Source organism: Aquila chrysaetos, chromosome 8 (assembly GCF_900496995.4).
Source record: "Aquila chrysaetos chrysaetos chromosome 8, bAquChr1.4, whole genome shotgun sequence".
NCBI classification, from domain to species: Eukaryota; Metazoa; Chordata; class Aves; order Accipitriformes; family Accipitridae; genus Aquila; species Aquila chrysaetos.
Genome location: NC_044011.1, coordinates 31,317,383 through 31,337,672, shown reverse-complemented (window position 1 = coordinate 31,337,672; position 20,290 = coordinate 31,317,383). Strand labels below are relative to the sequence as shown.

The window sequence follows — 20,290 nt, the reverse complement described above, 5'->3', positions numbered from 1 at the left end:
CTGTAGTATCTTTGAAGCATGAGCTGTGAAAGCCATTACTTAGTTATCTCTCTTAGTGATTTCTATTGTTGTACACTTGTGCACAGATATTTGTTGAGCGTTTGTATTCAGAGATCTTTTGATCCCCAAAGAAGTTGTCTAAGGAAAAAAACAAGAACAATGAAAATGTTAATCAGTTACGTTGTAGAAAGGTTGACAATTAAGCTAAGGAGCTAGAGTGAATGAATTAATTTATGTGCTTTATGAAAGACCTTGTCTACTAGCATTAATATTTTAATGTTCTATTAATATTATTAAGTATGTGGAGATGAAGGGGGAGGGTCTCGTGTTTATTCTAAAAGACAGTTGACACGGGAAGGGCCATGGTTTTCAGTTTCTGATATATCAGAATAAAGAACATGGTTAGCGCCAAGAGGCTGTTCTCTGCTGAAAAGTTAATTATGTAATATTATTCAGAATTCTGACTATTTTCTTCCTTAACAATTTTCTTCCAGATTTGAAACCTCATTTTAAATACTTTTATGGTCAGCTGAAGCCCCACTTCCGTGATGTCCATCTCTAAGACGTTTCAGATATTACTAGTAATGATAAGAAATACTCCACAGTGTGATACAGAGACAGGGAAACTTAACTGAGGAAGTCTTCCCCAGTAAAAACAGTACCTTCAGACTTCATCTGAAATTCTGATTAAAGCATGTTTACAGGCATCAAACTTGTCACTTTTGGTAAGCTGTTTTTCTAGAATTCTTACTGCGATACTTGGTACCATACTGCTACATTCTTGATCCAAATCCTTTAATGTGTCCAGTGCTGCTCATTAGTTTGGAGCTGGCTTCAAACAAGAACTGTCCTATGCCTTCCGTACTAATGATACCAGCTCTTAAATGTGTGGTAGATATCAGTGTGATGTGGTGCAGGAAGGACCGCATCGGCAGCAGCAGTCTACTAGACATGTTAGAGGAGATCAGTGCTGCTAGCAGCCTCAGTTTCTCTGATAAACCAGGTAAGAAGGATGGCCTATCTCATCTAAAGGGACATTCTCCTCTATTTGCAGCTGAAATCTGACAGAAGTGCTAGGGCACTTGCTTTGGAAATTGATGTGAGGTAGAGCTGTGTCAGTCTCTTGCACTGTGTTCAGCAATGCAGAGAAGCATGTGTGTATTCACACCAGAAAAAAAGGAGTTTGAAGTGGAAGGAAAAAAGTGATAGGATGTTTCTGGATTTGAGAGGAAGACGACTCCAAGAGCGGAATTCGGTTGTTTGTCTCACAGGTAAAATCATGCTTGGTGGAGGACTCGCTGTTCCCACCTAGCTGGAAGATCCTCAGGAGCTGACAGCCACTGCCTCTCATGAAGGCAAGGTCCCATTTAAAACAGGCTCCTTGCCAAGTGCTCAGCTCTCAGGAATAGGAATTTAAGATTTCTCGGCCTCTGATAGGCAAGACTACTTATCCTACAGCCCAGGACAAGCCTGTACTTAAAGAAGCTAACTGGGACTGCTGTAAACAGGAGGGTCTTTTTGGACCTCCCAAGCTCAGCACTCGGTGGAAGCTGGGATCCTGGCACTGACATGAGATGGGGACTTCAGCCCATCAGCAGTGTTTGGCCACTGTGAAAAGCAGCGGCTTTTAAGCCAGCCTATTCTACCATGCTTGCAAGCAATCAGTGTGAGCAGGAACCCCTGCTGATTTCCTGAAGGCAATGAAAGGAGCTGCTTTCTCACACGGCAGTGTGACCGTGTTCAAAATAAAATTAAAAAAAGGCTTTTTGGCATGCTTCTCCATTTCCAGAAGTCTGAATTTATTTTCTCCCCAAGACTTGCCCATAAACCAAGGCCCTGGCCCAATTGAAATCAGTAGGAGTTGCCCTAGTGACCTCAATAAAACCAGGATTTTCATTTGCAGTGTTCAATTTGTGTGATTATTCCCAAAACACAACATAAAACTGCCCAAGAAAGGGAAATTAATTTTGAAATCCCACCGTAATCTGATTATCTAAAATACAGGTAGAAACCTTTCTATTAAATCTTACAAAACTCCTGCTCATCAGATTTTATATGCCTGCCCCCAAGCTTTTCTACTAGTAGTTTTTTCTTCAGCCATGAATCTATAGGCAGAACAGTAAATCTGTATGAGGCTTTATGTAGATTTTTACAATCTGTGTATGGAATTCATAGCCCATAAAATGCATAGTATGGATAAAGTATTATTAAGATTAGAAAGTGTGTGTAAATTGCCCATAGTCTGTTCAGCATGAAGGAAAACCAAAACCAGCTATTTTGCTTGAAGGCACTGGTATTTTGAAAGAGCTTCTTGAAGTCTGCCGAGCTTGTTGATAGCATCAGAAATGTATTTATATTAAGCCTTTAATTGTAGCATTTTTAAATTAGCTTTCTAATTGTTTTCTATAGACAAAGATAACATAGTTGGCCTTCAGGGATCCTCCATCCTGGTCCAATGGGGTTTACATTTGAACACATACCAGCAGAATGCAATTTTCTAGATCTCATTTTAAAGCTTCACAGTCACGTTAAGTGCTGATTGGGGAGCATCAGCATTTCAAAAATAGCCACGGCTGGTTTTAGCCTAACAACAAACAAGGGTTTGCATGGGGAGATATCTTCAGTGGTGATGCTGTGGTTAAGTACAAAGGAAGGGTTTCCATTTCCCTGAGGGTGAAACACCTTGTGTTACCTTGTGCTGACAGCAACCACGTGCTGAACGTCGTGTCTAGCAATTCAGCAGCCATGCAGAATTGGAAGGCATAAAATGCAATGGGGGACCACTGCGTGAAGACAGCAGTGGAAGCTCCAGAATGCAGGGCTTTCGTAAGCTGATTTCATGAACCAAAGAACTGGGATCCTGTATCATAATGCTCTCAGTGACGGAATGTTATTGCCGGGCTGCTGAATGGCATGTGATTGTGATTTTTTACAACTGTCAACCCTATTTTACGTTTTACTGTTACTCTGGGAGAGTCTCCAGCTCTCCTCTACCTTGAGCTGCCTTCCATGTGATTGAAGCCCACCCATTCCGTGTGTTCTGAGACTGAGGGGAGTGGAAGCACCTGGTGGAAAAGACTGGCTGAGTGAGGATGGGGCATCCCAGCGCTTTGGTGAGCTGCTTGCAAGCTCTCCTGGATGTGCTGACCCAGCATGGGGGGGGGGCGGAGCTGTTCCCTAGCCTCACTTTCTCCAGCCAATTCCTGGTCGTGCTTAAAAGGAAAAAAGAGCATTAATTCACGTTTTTGGTAGGGTATAAGAATTGTGATTCTGCAAAGGCTAATTCATGCTTCTGTCTTTACAAAGTCAACAGTCCCAGTGGGCTCAGGGGAGGTGGTGGAGGGCAGGACTCATGTCTACCTTAAAAGCATCCATGGAATCATCTGCTTTCTTCTCTAATGCCTTGTTCTTAGGAAGTTGTGATGCAATAAATTAAATTCACGGAGAGCTGGAGCTTGGTATGTCTGGCTTGCTTCTGTAGTGGGACTTTTTATGAATAAAAGAACCAAGGAACTCTGTTTAGCTTAGAAATATTAAATCCTGCAGAATTTCCAAAGCACGGGGGTAGCACAATATAAAGGCGCTTCCAGATCTGAGGATATTGCCCTTTTGTTGCTGTCTTAAGCTAAGGTGTGACATGTTCTTGCTTTTCTTCTTACCCACCAGGGCACGCTAATAGTGGTACTTGCATCAGACACCGTTAGTGCTTAGGGAGAAGTGATGCTGAGGTAGAGAAATGAAGGTCAGGGGTCTGGAGTACAGAGAAAAAGTATCTAATCAGAAATAACAGCTCTCATCAGATGCAGACAATAGACAGTAAACTGGCTTCAGGAGAACTATTCGGGCATTATGGGAGCCAAATCAACAGACATAAGGTAAGAATATAGTCATGACAACTATTTAAATGATTTTTGAAAGTTGCTTATGCTTGAGACTTTCCTACACTCTACAAAGGGAGAAGTTGTTTCGCTGCCTTAGAATAAAGCCCATACATGTTTTTGCCTTTGTCCTCCATGCTTCATACAGTAGTTTCTTTACAATATGTGCTACATAAGATGTTTTTCCTCCTCAGTGCCAGGGCATGAGCAGGCTGGCAGACCCTGCTTAGGAAAACCATTTTCAAATATAACCTGTAACTGTCGTATCAAGCACTCTCCTTCACCCCTCTACGCACAGTCTTCGTTGGCTCCTTCTAGGATGGCAAAGAGCAGGAGTCCCAAGACGCAGCTGGGAGAGGAAGCTTTCCCTGCACTCTCACTGTGTTTCCAAGGACGGCAGTAGCAGGGTGCTGTGTTCACTTATAAAATACTCGTACCGATTTGATGTGAATCAGGCATGGGCTCCACATGATGCCTTTCTGGTGAAGTAGCTGGGGCACACAGGACAGCCTCTGCAGGTTCTGTGATTTCTGTGTCACCTTTCTGCCAACTGAGGGGGGGGGGGGGGGGATGATCCCAGATCTGGCATAAAGCCTGCTGATGTTTTGAACAAATGTGAACTGACAGAGTGAGTTCATACTGGGTCACCATTTCACGGCATTTCTGAGCTGGTATTAGGAGCTTTAAAAATCATTGAAGTGCAACATGAGATATTTAAAAGTTGGGGCTCCTACCAGCTCACGGCAGTCATTTTTGTTCCCATTTTATAAGCAAAACTCCCCAACAGAGCAGTCACAGTGAGCATGGCTATCATTAGCTCTGGGGTACTGGGAAAAGGGAGAGGCTTAAAACTGGAAACTGGAGCTCTAAAGGTGAGTTGTGCAATGGTCAGTAAAATCAGCTAAAAGATACTGTGTTGTTCTGATTCCTTCCTAGCATTTTCCGGTAACGCAGTCTGCACTGGCAGGCTTGTTGTCACTGGTTGAAGGTGTATTTTCGTGTAATGAAATATGACTCCCAACATTAGCAGGGCTGAGAGCAAACACCTACTGTTTCCCACCTAGGAAAGCTGGCATTCAGCATTCCGTGTCTGCCTTTGTAAGAAGGAGAGTTTCTTTTCAGCACTGCCAAAAAAGTGAAATTAATTGAACTAAAGCTTGGAATGAAATGTGAGTGTGACTTGATCTGGGAGGCAGGCTTACAGAATGAAATTTAAAAATAATGCAACACAGGAAGGAACTATCCCATTAGGTTACAGTAGGACTGATGAATTGTAAGGGTAGTCTATCCATAATTTCAATGAGCTGGGACAGACAGGTAGGAGAGAGGAAGATGCGCATAGAAAAAGCAATACTTGCATAGTCAGGCTGAGATCAGGACCCTTGAAAGGAAAAAAAAGTCAGCCAAGTTAAGGGAAAAGAAATCTCCTACCCTTGGTTTCTGCCATTTGTCATGCTGCTCAAGTGATTGTGTAGATAACGGGCTTTTGCTGAACTCCTGTTAGGACGCCATAGTTAGAGAAATGAATTACCCCAGAAGGCCAGAATGAAGTCTTTGAAAGGTCATTATCAGAACTGGTTTCTCATCAATACACTACTTGATTGGAGGAAAAGATTCAAAATTGCAGGGCTTTGATTGCTGAGGGGGAAGCTTTTAACTGCTTCCTGCTGTTCTGTCATTTTGTGCTAACCCCAAATGGCCCCGTTAAATTGATGTCCTGTTTCCCATTCACTGCCCACAAAGCACTCTTCTCCTGTTAATATAGGAAACATTTGCGCATGATAAGAATTGGAGTGGCTAAACAGTAAATCTTAAAGCCATTAAAGAACTCAAAAGCATTTACCTAGTGATCGAGGTGTTGATTCCCCCCCCAGCACTTCATAATATTTAGTTGTGAACTTTATTAAAAAATACAGAACCTCCTGTCTGCCTTAAGAGAATCTTTGCACGAATACTGTTCCCAAACAATGTAATGTGAGTCAGTCTGATTTCTGTGTGATAGCTAATTTCTTGCAGCTAATCAGAAGATAAAGCAAAAGCTAGGAGTGATGCAGCTGTTCAGGCGATGGGGTGTCATCGCTGACACCGAGTGTTGCTGCTGTGGGTTAGGTCAGCAATGAAAACAGCACAACAGCTGTCTTCTCAGCACAGCAATCCTATGAGAGAGTGCCTGGAGCCTGGAAGCTCTTTGGGCTGAAGAGGAGCTGGCGGCTCAGCCCCAGAAAGGTTTTTCTTCACTTTGATGGATGTCTGAACTTACACAATCTCACAGATTTGCGCATACATACACTCTTCTGTCCCGAATTGAATCATGCCTCAGGTCCTTCCATTGACAGCATCTTACTAACATCCACTTTTACTGTCAGATTAAACTAGAAGATGCTGACTGTGCATTGGCGTGATACGTGGTCCCCTTTTATACCTGCTGTGCTGCAGGGTTTCCCCAGCAGCAGAGGGTAGTATAGGTAACTGGACAGTGAATCCTAAAACAAGACTAGGTAGTGCAAGAATACCGAAATAATGGTCTCTATGCTTTGACATAACTGGAGAGGACAGAGTGAGTGAGCACCTTGTAATCTATGGTGTCTGTTGTGAGCAAACAAGAAAAAAAATTAACTCTTCTTTTGCTGGCCTTCAAACAATACTGTTCCTTTCACTTCTCCATATCTGTTTCCCCTGCTGCAAAAATGGGAGGATGAAATCGAGCGCCTCTGCAAAGTGCTTTGATATCTGCTGATCAAAACTGCTCTATAGGCATCAGGTATCAGGACAAGAGCAGTAAAGCCCCGCTTTCCTCAGGCAGCCGAGATTGCTGGTGCGCTCTGTCACTGGAAGATTTCCAATATCCTTAAATGTCACTAAACTGAGAAAAGTAGCATTACCGAAAATCAGGATGAAAGTGGCCTCCCATGTAAATCCTTTCTAAAATCTTTGTAATCCTCAACTGCTTTAGTTCCAACAGATCTTCCTGTAAAATGAACTGCCAGCCAAAAGGTAAATATAAATGCAAAATATCCCCAAAGCAAACATGTTACTGGCTTTTAAAACAAGTCCATTTAAATAATGTGAAAATATATTAAAGAAATGGAATCTATTCTGCTTTATGTTTAAAGATGAATTAATGCAAATATCACAGGTTTATCCTGAGTTACTCCCTTGAGAGGAGTCACTGGGGAAGCAATTTGTTTCTTGTTAGCTAAGACAGGAAGCTTTGAAGTTAGTGAGTTGTCTGTCTCTGCGAGTAGCCCATTTAATCATGAAGAAAGTGTCAAATGTAGGTTGGAGTCAATTGTGTGTCTGCATTATTTAAAGCTCTGGCAAGAAGAGGTCTTTAGCATGCCACCAACCAGCTGGACAAGGGACAAGGGACAGTGGAAATGGCACAAAGAATTTCTGGAAGAAATTTTTTTATTGGCTATTAACAATGGACATGCAGCCCTGAAGAGTGAGTGTCATGAGGAGGGCCTCTATTATGCTGTTGGTTTGGTTTTTTTTTTTTTCTTTTAAATTGATTTCTAGTAGGCTAAGGGCTCTCGTCAATTTCTTTTTGTGGTAACAGGTGAGGATGATTTCAGTGAGGACTGGTTGCTGGGAAAACCACCAAAAGTGGCTTTTTTCCCCAAAGACAGGGAGTGTTCGCACAATCCTGCTCCCTTGACAGTGCTCATGAAATTGTTTCTGGAGCTGTGCTGTAACTGGATTAGGGTAAATGACCTAGAATTAATTTCTTTTAATTTCAGCTTGGAATATTTTACTGATTTCATGTATAGGATCACCCTGTGATCAGTTTGTTGGCACAACTGTGTAGGGAATGAGTTGTGACTGGTTAGGTGATGGAAGCAGGTACCTCTTACAGGCTGTTTCCCTGCACAGAAAATTTTAAAAGCTGTTGTCTGAAACACCAGAGCCATCGAGTTCATAGCAGACTCCACCTTCATCCCAGAACTGTTTTTCAGAAGCCAGTTTTTCTACTCTTTAATTACAAATCAGACCCTTAACTATCAATCAGTACAGCTCCACTGAGCTGGTACACATGAACTTTACACAGTGTCAGCTTTTAGCCTGAAGATACCACCCTTGGGGTATCAGCTGCAAAGAAAATCTCTGCAATGTGAATGGCCTATAAAGCAATTCAGGGAGGTCAGTATGCATCTGAAGATAGCTCAGAACAATAGCTAGAGGGGGAATATAAACTGGTTACTACAATTGGATTTGCACTGAAATCTACTGATGCAAAATTCATAGCCAACATGAATTAATTTGCTCCTGATCATGTCTTACAAAAACTCCAGCTTCTCCCCCTTCCCCTAATGACTGCTATTCAACAGCTGTGGATTTGAAAAGCAAACTGCAGTAGCAGAGTAGACATTAATGTTTTGAAACAGCACTAAAAAACGTGAATTGAATTGACTTTGAAACTTTAAAGTTGCTGCCAGTTTGTACGGAATTAAACTTGTCATGTTTTTATGGAGTATACTTAATCTTTGAGCATCTTTCATCTCATTATCACCTGTGTGTGAGGGTGAAGTATTAGCCCTATTTTAGAGATGGAGAAATGAGGCACAGGACATCTGAGACAGTCCTGGAAATGACTCTGCTACGTAGCACAATCCTACTCACAAGAAGGCACTCTCTCACTTTTTCATGTTAGTTGAATCAGCTGCAAGATCTCAAATTGGTTTTCCTGGTGTGCCGCAGAATTTAGGTCAAGTTCTCACTGGGGACCAGGCAGAGAGAGAGATGTGCAGTGTTTCTCCTGGTTTGTACCAGCACCTCTGCAGGAGAGGAGAGTAGGGTGTTGCTGTTTCAAAAGATGTCATCCCTGTTCCTCCTCTGAAGGGTGAGCAGAGGGCTGTAGCAGAGTTAATGGCCTCTGCAAATGCACTATAAAGTCAGTTTATGTAATGACCTGGAATTTATATCTTTGCTCATGAAACAGGAGCTGGTGGCTGTTTTAATGACTAGCACGTAGTGTAAATACTCTACCAAGCTGAATTCTTTCCTCACATAGTCCATGCATGCTGGTGAAGTCGAGGAGAACTGGGCTGGTATCCAAGGACAGAAGCTGGTTGCTTGTCTACTTAGGATACACTGAAAGCATTAGGAATGAGGTGGGAGAAGAATAAATAAGCCTATTTACCATGTGGAAGAGAGCTGCCTTACAGAGGGTTAGCTGCAAAATGACTAGTTAAGGGCTGCAGTCAATTGCCTCTCCCAAAATTGCAGGCTCACCTGCCTTCTCTTCCCTCAGCAGCCCAGAAGTGAGCCCTGGGAAATACCTTAAAAGGACAACTCTGCAGTAAAGAGGTCTAGTCCAATACACGCTGTTGAAGAGGTCCCTTTTGTCTGAGGAGCTGAAGGTATGAATGGTGATATTCATGTGAAAAATTACAGTAGGAAAAAAATGCTGTAAGAATATTCTGTAGCTAAAAAGAACCAGGATTAAATAGTGCATAAAGTTTGCTGGAGAAACTTCTAAATTAAGTCAGAAGGAAATAAGGTAGAAAGTTGTTTTACTGTTATGGATTTTCTTTTAATTTTTTTTTTTTTTTCCTTTTTCCTTAAAGCCTGCCTTGCTGTATAAGCTTATGTAAGCAGTTAGTGTAGTAGAGCATCCTGGCTCTAAACTCTGACTTTGGTTTGGCTTCTCTGGTACCACTAGCTTTCAGTGCTATGGCAAGAGGACCAGCCGGGTTCACCATTGAATTCTGGTAAGCTAAAATGAAATCTCACACCTGGCTGTGAAGCCTGCAAGGATGGGGACTGGAAAGCAGGGAATTTCATTGGTTCCATGCTTGTGTGCAGGATGTGAGCAAAAGCTGGCTCTTCTCAGGCTAATCGCAATGAATCAATGCGGAGGAAGATCACGTGCAAACAGGATTAGAGTTGAGGAGGATACATAATATCGTAAGAATCTTGTACTTCAGAAAAAGGGTATCGGATGTGAAGTAAGTTATGGGGCTGGTTCAGGACTGAAAACGGTCTACAAAGCCTTGGACCATGGGATGTAATACAAATTGTCACTACTGACTGAAAGCTAATTCAGGCTTAGAAATTTGTGCATCATGAATTTTGTAGCTGCAGTTTATCCTTTAATAGTTAGAGAGCTGTTATATTGATAGTGTAAACCAGCCACTGCAGACCAGGTGGGAAAAGAGAGCTCATTCCTCTTATCTAAAAGATATCCCTCCAAAAGTGAGATTACTGTAGCTGTGAAGGGAAGAAAAGGGAGTGGTACACGGCCACAGCTGGGTGGAAGGCCTTGTTAGCCAAAGCAACATCTTCTGTAGGGCAGGCCTTCACAGCAGAATTAAAAATACATCAGGTCTAAGACCTTAATAAGTGGTTTCCAAAGAAGACGTGTGGCAAAAAGAGCTCAACAGAACAGGCAGATCCTGCTGGCCCAAGTGGCTGCAAGCCAGGAGCAGGGGGAGTGTGGGTCTGCACTACTGCTGGAAAATTATAAATAAAGGAACAGTGGGAAAGGGAAGGAGTAAGTCATGAAACAGCCAGAATTTGTTTAGTGTTTCTGAGGATTTAAAGCTAATCACAAGCTAAGTTCACCCTCATGATTCTTCCTCCCACCCCACACCTCCAGGATCTTCTAATTTATAGCCTACCAGATTCCTGTGCTTTTCATAAGCATGATGTACGTGAATGGAGCAGTCTAATATCTCAGTGGCTTCAGAAGCCTGACAGTGTTTTCACATTGCTTCTCACTCCAATAAATCAAAGTGTCCAGAACTATGGACTGCATACCCAATAAAGTCCTATGGTAGGGAACGACGTCTGTTTATGCATTTTTACGGCTGTGAATCTCCTGGATGGCATTCCTGCTGACTGGAGTGCCTTGCAGCAGTTATATAATTCCAAGTAAAAATTTCACTGGTTCGCCAAATTACTGAACCAGAAGGATTTGCTTACTGAAGGACCAGAGGGAAGCAACTGGAAGGGAGACACAAAGGCGAGAGGCTGTATAAACTGTTGGGTTGCGATCAGCATTTTGATAATTTTAGGAATTTGTCAAAGGGGAGAGGGGGAAAGTTGTGCGGTGAGAGATGGGTGAATAATTAACCGCAAATAATTTAGTCAATGAAATTTGCTGATTGGGGATTATCTACAAATGGATTTGTGTGTATGTCAAATGTTATTCAACAGCTCTTTTCAGTGAATAATTTTTGAGTTGTAGCTTTATCCTGGGGAGTTCATTTGGGTATTTGATAATTAAATACTGAGAAAGAAGTGAGAGTACTAGCACACCAAAAAGTAATCACATAAATGGTGCATGTGTAGTCTCATTGACTTCTTAAGGTGTAAGACAGGGAAAGTTTGTTTGATTTGATCTTTCATCACTGTCTAGTCTCTTAAGAGGTCACTTTAAATCTTGAGAGCACTGAAATTTGGAGTGAATTTGGAGCCATTTGGAGTGAATTACCCAGTCCTATCATCACTGGATAAACCCAGCTTTTGGGGATATGAATACCTACCTGCCTGCACATGATTATGTGTATGAAACACTCATCTGCAAATCTTGTACAGACAACTAAGCCTATTTTTTTGACTTATTACTACTGTTACTCTTACTTCCCTCTCATCCCTTCATTAAATTGCTGTGCTCCTCCTAGATTGCATTAGAGCTTATTCAAAAAGGGCAGTTTCCTGTAAAATATTTGCAATAGAGCCTAAGCATCATTCTCAAATTTAAAGATCTTAATAATGATCTTTAGTATTAATTTCCAAGGCTCTGAGGAAGATGCTGATATTCTTTAACCTCCTCCTTGCATAACCTTGGGCAGATCAATTGCTTAGAGAAGTTTTGCTATCCCCATCTTACAGCTAAAGCCTGTTTGGATGATAAAAATCACTTGTAGTCATGAAGCAAAAATCTCAGAGACCTGCATCCCAAAACCTGCAGTAGTAGTTAGGGGAATGCATGCTCCAAGGGTCTACAGTACCACCATCCACAGATCCAGTGGCATAGCAAAATACAGAACAGTGATCTGCAGATGCTGTTGATGAAGTAAAACTGCAAGTCAGAAAAAAAAAAAAAAAAGTAAGAGTACACATTGTTTAGGTGAAAGACTTTACTGGACAAGATGTGGACTTTTAAGCACCAACTTTTGTGGTGACAGGTCAGTTGCATTTTACTTCTTTAATTTAAATTGGCATCCACAAGAAACCTCTGGACAGTCCCACGGAGCTCAAGCCAGGGCAAAAAAACTGTCCTGAATTCAGAGTACTTAGCTTTGCTTTTTTTTATTAATAGTGAGATAGATGTTACATCCATTCATGAAGGTGGAAGTTTAAAATAAAATACAATTCTATATTCTAATTCTCTATTGCCATGTAGCTTTCTCCTGCGGAGTTCACACTCCAAGTAGCACAACCGGCCTTTCAGAAAAACATGTGCTCTGCTCAGCTTCTGTGCATGTGTTTGCAGCTCACAAGCAGATTGCTAATGTTCTTTTTTTGTTTGTTTCAGTGCTTTCTCTTAGTAGGCGATCCTCATGGCAGTTTTATTACTTGGAATTTGAGGTGGAAATGCCCAGCCAAAGAGATCAGTTGAAAGAGAGAAAAATCAGCAGCACATTAAAATGAGAAAATCAGGCTTTTTGTGAAGAACACAATTGCCTGTTTGCATGTTGCTGAAATGCAAAGGTACTTTTAATAACTTTTTAAACCTCAGCTTTTTCTAATAATCTTCATAATCCTCACCTAGGATTGCCAGGGAGTAATTTGTGGCTGCAGTGTGTATGACAGGGAGAAAAGCAAAGCTACTTGACAGAACATCAAAGGTTTGTGCCACAGAAGTTTTATGCAGCCGTTGCTAAATCTTTCATGCTTGAAACAATGATGAAAAATGATTGTCAGCTATGAAACCAAAATTATATCAATCTACTGCAGGGTTGTGGTTTTTTCTTCATTTGAAAACATGACCCAGCCTAGCACAGTTCACTTACCAACCTCGAGTGTTCTGTCAGGATTGAAAAAGACTAGAACTGAGTCAGGAAGGGTGAATGTATTTCATGCTTCACAAATGTATGATGGGGCTGGGAGGGAGAGAATGACGAAAAATAAAATCAAGCAGGTCAGTGCCCAAATACCTCATTCTGATTGTCTTTATGTAACACATGTAACAGGCAATGTAGCTGCTCTCTGAATTTCAAAGGGGAATATTCAGTGCAGAGTAGCTGAAATGGAAGCTAAATGTTACTGTAGGCTTTAGTTCCCCAGCAATACCGCTGCAGGTAATTTTTCTAGCTGTAAATAAAGCGATCCTCAAAGCTGGATGCTGAGAAACAGAAGTTTGGGGGTGATTTGTCTTGTCATCTCTATCAAAATCTGGTCTTAATGAATATCTTGTTAGCTACGTCCACGCCTGCTCTTTCCTACACAGAGGCCTCCAGGATATACCAAAGAAAGGGACCAACTGGAGAGCAAGAAGAAACATGAGGTTTAAATTATCATCATCAACTCTGTGTCATGTAAGGTACGTGCATGGGAGAGGCTGCACGTAGCTGCTGCTGCAGACAGAGCCCAGACAGCGTGCAGAATGTGTGCACTCCATCTGTGTGGTTGCACGCCCGTGGCACAATGGGCTGCGCTACTGGGGTTGCTGGAAGAGTCCTGTGAAAAAGAAGCCCTCGGGCATAGAGGAGGAGAAGACAGATTGATGCCAGTCTGTTTGGACTGAAGCACATTGACCTGCTGTTGCTGTGCAGAAAAGCTGAATCACTCAGCACCTTGCTGCTCTGTGAGGCTCCTTTTATGGGTCATACTGGGGGCTTCCAGGAAAAAAAATTCCTCTCGCCAGTTGTGGCAAGGGGACTTTGTCTAGACAACATCCATTCTGCATCGCAGGTAATTTTGTTGCAGTTGCTGTTGCTGGAGGGAAATGGGAGAGACGCAGCCTGGCTGCTACACCCCTCGGACGTGAGGGAGAGGTCCCATCAGCCTCGTGCCCTCAGTGGTCCCTCTGCAAGGGCTCCTTCCCTCCCCAGGCTGTGCGCTGATCAGCCAGAAGCTGACGGGAATCAGATTCTCCCCTCCAAAGCTCTGTTTTCTTCTCACTGCCGACTATTTGCTGATCTTCTCAGCCGTTTGCTTAGCAAAGTTGTGTTCTAATATCCTGATTATAATTTGCAGCTGATTAGCATACATGCACACAGTCAGCCTCAAACATATGGGAACCTTTCAGAGATTATGTTAATTCTGAAGAGATGCTACTCAGCGATTAGTCACAAAGCCTGTGGTATAAATTGATACTTCTCTCTGTCTCTGCTCTCCTTCCCATTGCTGCTGCATATTTTCTGTACCACCTCTGGCAGAGGAGTTGGAGGTCAGACAAAGAAAGAAATGGAATACAGTCTAGCAAGAAAAGGTTATAGAGATAAATGGTACCAGTCAAATGTGATAACTTTGCAAGTGTGCTGCATAGTAAAGAAGCGCTGCATGTTGATGAGCTGTGTCACCTTACTTGTTTGCAATGCTTCTTCATCTTCCATTGCTTTGCTGTAGAGACAACAACAAAGATGACATTAAGCCATTTTATCCTGAAAATCCAAATGCTTTATTTAGGCAAGGCTTGTTCTGCTGTTTGGCTAGAGAGGGCAGCCCTGTGCCAGAGCCTTGCAGAATTCTTCTTTGAGGAAGAGAATAATTTCAAGCAGTTAGATAGGTGGGTATTGTCCTCTCTGTATTAACTTACCTGTTCACAAAAAAAAAAAACCAAACCCAATTCTCTACGTTATCAGATAATCTCTTTGCTCAGGAGGCTCCCTCGGTAAGACCTGGGCCTATGAAGCCCTGTGTCTCTACTGCTCCTTCAGGGACTATGCATCTTGGATGTTAGGCAGAAAAAAAAATCAGCTTGTTTCTGCAGACAACATCCTTCAAAGGTGATCCCTGTGCAGTGGGGGTGTGCTGTATGGCACGGGGAGAAGAAAAGGCGTAAAGCAGCCTGACAAGACCAGAAGCCAGCAGCTGGTATTGTTTTACTTGTGCATCTGTATTACAAGATTATATATGATTAAATTTTTCCACAAGGTAGCTGTAATGAAGTTATAAAAAGTCTCATCAGTGTTCCAGCTGGTAGGTAGCAGAATGTGAGATGCAACTGATGGTCAAATGTACACTCTAATCAGTCATGAAAAATTATATTTAATTCACTTAGGTTTACTTGAGAGAGACTTTAAACTAAAGGTTCGGTCAAAGTACCCTCTAATTTTGAAACTTTTTTTGGCCTAATTCCTAAAACCTGAGTACTCAAGAGCTTCACGTTTGACATTTCAAGCCAGAACATGGCTGGTCCTCGTGGCTTAAGCTTCTAATTATACAAATGAACTAACAAAATTATCTCTTCTACAGTGAAACTCCTTTTATCTCCATAGCTTTCCTTGTAAAGCACCATAACTTTAACTAAGAAGGGCCTCGTTATAAGCTTCTGTTTTAAGTCTCCAGGGATTTTTTTTTTTCTTTAGGAAGCTTTTATTGAAGATGTGACTCTGACTTTTTTTTTTTTTTTTTTTTTTAATCTTCCTTACACGAAGACTTATTTTTAGAGATGTCCTACTTACGTATCACCGAAGACTGGTGCTTTGGACAGCATAGCCTGCTGAATTTACCCTTAGTGAGAAATAGGTTTTCTCTATCAGCACCATCTTATGTATGTTGTATGTGAATCAACAGTGCCTATAAGGAAGTACCATGTTTCAACTAATAAAAGGTAGGGGTGTCAGGGTTTTTTTGGTAGGGGGAAGTATCCATAGGAATAGTTGCCCTTCAGAACGTGTTTACTGTGTTGTAATTTGTTTGTGCTTCTCTCCTGATGCTTTTTAAGGATCTTATATCCTCCCCTCCCTGAGTACATTGCATCCCCCTGATTACTACCCTCGTCCCACAGTTCAGGTCCTGGTGTTCACACGTGCTTTTATGCCAAATATACAAAGGTAGTGGAGCATATTTTGGGCATGTGGGGAGGACTCGTCTCCACCTCAGTCTTGGTGGAAGTAATAAACCATGGAGAAAGAGTGCATCTCACTGTTGGTCTCCTCTTCATCTGGGTTTGGTTTTGCTGCAGTGGAAATCAGGGTGAGGGCAGAAGAGCACACCTAGAGATTTGACCCAACTTAATTTTGAGTCAAGGTATTGCTCAAATATCCTAATATTACCTGGATAACAATGATACAAACCCTATAATACTGTGAGTTTCAAGCTATTCAGCAGTTATGAAAGAAAGGAGCAGGAGAAAATAAAACAACAAACCCACACCTAAAGAATAAGCACAGATTTGCCTTGTGGATTTTTCTGATTGTATTAAATTCTGTGGGCCTGGGCTGGGATGTCCTGTCTTCAGCTTTCTCTCCTGTCTGCCCTTATTATGGAAACTCCTTACTCACCTTTGGCTGTGCCCATGTTAGCAAGTCGTGAGACACAGCAGAAGTAGTTGGGTGGACTGAGACTGCTAGTGCTGGGAACCCCATGTCCGTGATGTTGGGATTTTAAGTGGGTTACTGTAGAGTGGCTGGTGTCTTGTATTGAATGTCTATTCACAGTTGGGGCACATTAGCCACTCTACTGGAGTGTGTCAGGAAAAATTCCCATTGATTTATTCTTCATAAAAAATTTTCTTTATAATGCTTTTTATTTTTTGAAAGAGCTACATTTAAAAAGTGTTCAAGTTTGCAAAGAAAATAGAATTTATTTTTAATTTTCTCCTTTTTTTTCAGCACTCATGCAAAAAGTACTTAATTTTCTGTTCTAACAAAAATCCAAAAGCAGAATAACAGAATGTGTGCATGGTACAGTATCTGCTAATACTGTCAATATCCAGAGTCATCAGGATGGTCAGATACTTTTCCACATTTAAAGTATACTTTCTCTGTTACTTTCACAGGAATAAACTTCCAGATCTTGGGTCTTCTCATATCACTGGACAGTACAACATGCCTGAAGTGATTGTGCAGAACACTTCATAAAAGAAAATGGAGGTAATCTGTCCTATCAGGTCTTGTCCTGAACACAATGTTATGTTAAGTGCTTATATGAAACAAGTTTTCTTTCCCTTCCATTATATTTCCTTTTATCATTAGCTGTTGTAACTGAATATTGTTGCTTCTATAAAATCAAGTCCTCCTTCAAATCTCGCTGAGTCTTTGGCCATAATTACATTGCAGCAATGAGTTCCACTTAGTGTTCCTCCCTCCAGGTTTTTCTAATCACCGAAAATACCTTCTTTGTAGAAAAAGAAAAATTAGTCTTTTAAAACAGTTTTTCTGTTTAAGAAAAATGAACTGAAAAATCCAGGATGGACTCTTCCTGTCCTATCTTTTCAAATAAACTCACATTTGGGAAAAGGCTTAGTTTGGAAGATGTCATACAGAAAGATAAAAGCTTTGAAAAACTATTGGAATTTTTATTAGAAACTGGTTTTTATACTTAGAGAACCAAACAAAAATAAATTATCAAAGAGACAGCCTCCTTCTTGGAGACCTCATCATCTAAGTTGCAAAACTGGGGTAGGAAGAAAAAGTTTTGCCCCACCAATGTTGCATCAATATCAAGGTTAATATTCTGCAAAGGAATTACAATAACAAGGAAAACTATCTCGGAGCAAGGAAATTAGGCAACAAAGGATACAGAAAGACTGGAAGCTCCATATCATAGACGTATAGATTTTCTAATTCACTATCTTCTCTTCTAGCAGGGCCCATTCCAGCCATGTCAGAAGATGGTTCAAGAAACTTAACAGCAAGGCAATTTATAGAAAAACGTGCCCGCTTTCTGCTGTTCCACCTGTTATATTAAATACATACACATGCGTGCACACATACAAAACCCACTCTAGGTGTTTTGGTTTGCAATACAGTAGGGGTTTCCAAGCTTTTTGGAAGCCAGCTAAACTGCTGACTTGTTTGCTACTTTGTGGCATAAATCTTCAGGCTAATAATACACTTGAAAAGAGCGTCTCCTTCAGTCATCTCTAAATCAGTTGCCTTTCATTTTATTGGGTGCCTTTTAGTTATTGTAGTAGAGGATGACCAGACATGCTTATGTGATCTTCATGAAATTTTCATATTTTCTTCTATTTGCATGGCATTTTAAGAAACCTTTTTTTAATTTAATTTTTTCGCTTTAAATTCTTCTGTCTTGAGTACTTCAACAACTGATTGAAATTTTATTGAGAGGCAGGGAGGGAAGAAAACAAAACTAATTTAATCATATTGAGGGGAAGCAAGTCCATTTTCTCAACCCAGAGAACTGTCTTCAAGCTCACCCCTGGTGGAAGGTCCATGAGTTTCAGCACTGCAGGTGAATGATTCTAGCCCAGAATGATTTCATCTATCTGAAAAGGGAGTTAAGTGTTTGTCAATTTTGTCTAAACTGCCAGGTTTTCCTAGAAATAGTGTTCCAGGTTTTCATAAGCCTGGAGACATTTTTGTCATTTCAACCTCGTTTAGCTTATTATATCCTGCCAGCCGTGTCTAGATAAACTGCAATGAGTGCTGCTGCCTCCATTATAAGCCCACATCTACTCTATCAACAAGACTTCAGTACCATGACCATTATAAAATCCCTAAAATTTGATCTGCCATTGATGATAGCAAGTCTCAATTTGTGGGTGCTAGCCTGCAAAAATGATCTACAAATGGCATGTTGCAGGCTGTTATTTTGTATCCTGCAGGATGGTGTTCAAGTCCTCTCTCGTCCCTTCAATGGGAAGGTCATTCCTCCAGATCAGAAATTACTATCGCTCTAAGTGACGTGGGGAACTATACCAGAAGCTTAATTTAGAATAAAAATACAGACAGTAGAATAATGTTTCATGTCAATTTCTTTTCTGTGATTTGACAAAAATATTAATTTCTCACTGAGTTGGAGATAAAACCAGTTCTTAAGAGAACAGCGTGTTTGGGAATATGTTTCTTTATTGTTCAAATTCGTGGATCAGTCCTCAAATGATTCGTGCTTTATTTTTAGCAGGAAATATTCTCTCATTTCCTCCATTGCCTCTTTTATATCAGCAAAGTGCTTACCGACCACCTTTTTACAGCTTTTATCTTCACCAAGCTTTCCTGAGATTGTAACTGTTCAGTATTACAAATCCATGTTTCCTGGTATTGATGAATCTGGCTCTTGGAAAGTGTGAGTTACAATGATTAGCTATCTGATTAAACCAAGAAGAAGAGCTGCCTTGAGGGTTTGAAACAAGTGCCCTTTAGAAGATTTAATTTTATGATCTCCCTAATCAGTGTTTTGTAAGTTCAGTGTACATCCTATGCACATCTTTTAAATCAGTGCAGATTGCATATTGGTTTATATTGTTATCACAAATTAGCAGTACAATATCAGTTTCTCTGATGCAGGGAACTCTGAACAGGAATCGTTTGCATTTCTATTTGAGCATCCTGGAGACAAATATAATGAAATGAATAGCCTTTTAATTTAATTGGCTTCCAATGTGAGTCTGAGAATAGAAAGCACAATACATCGCGCAGTTACTGTAGAAACGGTTGAGGTCAAAAGCTCTGCATGCAGACCCTACATTAGTCACTACTGCTCTTGTGCAGTAATTTTTTTTAATTCTCACTGCATCTCCATCAGACCCCAGGAAGCCAGATAATTCAGCGTTAGTATTCCAAGTGGAAGTGCTGGGTCATTTGTCACTGGTCAGATCTTGCTATGGAATCCATTTTAAAAAAGCTGCCAAAATGAAAAACTGCATTGTATCTGTGCTCTTATATATCAGCCACAAGAATAAGATCAGGGGGAAAAAAAAAAAAAAGAAAAGGAAAAAAAGAGAGGAAAAATCTGTTTCCTTCTCATAGAAGAAAAAAAGAGAACAAGGCAAGAAAAACTGGTACAAAAATGATAATAGTCTGCCAAGAAACCCTTTTTCAAAAACATCTTTCTATTATAGATTACAGACAGTTAAGATTTATGTGCTATTTAGTAGAGTCAGCCTTGCTGAATGCAATGAAAGCAAAAGGGAGATAATATTGTGCTAATATTCAAAACTCCTACACCCTTTTGACTGTAGAAATAAAGAGATACAGCTCTTGTAAAACTTTAGCTAGCCTAGGAGCTCATCAATGAACACATAAACCCTTCCACACAGTGCTAAATACAGAAAAGGGATTTCTTTACTATTTTTGGACTGGCTAGTGCAAGATCTATGCTCCTGCTTCAGCTTGAATTCATTCATCTGTCTGCAGAAAAGTTCAGAACTCCTCATCTGTGTCCGATCCCATATGCTTATGCTGGTACAAAAAACTGACACAAAATGCTTGCATGTGTAACAGACTCAGCTGCACAAAGGGTATCACATTAACCTCCCGTTTAATTTTTGGACTGCTGATTTTTAAAAGCACAAAAGTTTTTTTTAGGAGGTCTTACATGAACAGTTCTTGGCA

At 40.9% G+C, this 20,290-nt stretch overlaps 1 long non-coding RNA gene across 2 annotated transcripts in view; it reads left to right on the top strand.

The window, feature by feature from the left end:
- Positions 1-16,779: 16,779 nt before the first annotated feature.
- The window catches only part of LOC115345108, a 75,145-nt gene continuing 71,634 nt past the window's right edge, over positions 16,780-20,290 (top strand). For both annotated transcript variants that reach the window (XR_003924721.1, XR_003924720.1), the window contains exon 1: positions 16,780-16,867. This is a non-coding gene — a long non-coding RNA (uncharacterized LOC115345108). The remainder of the gene's footprint in view (positions 16,868-20,290) is intronic.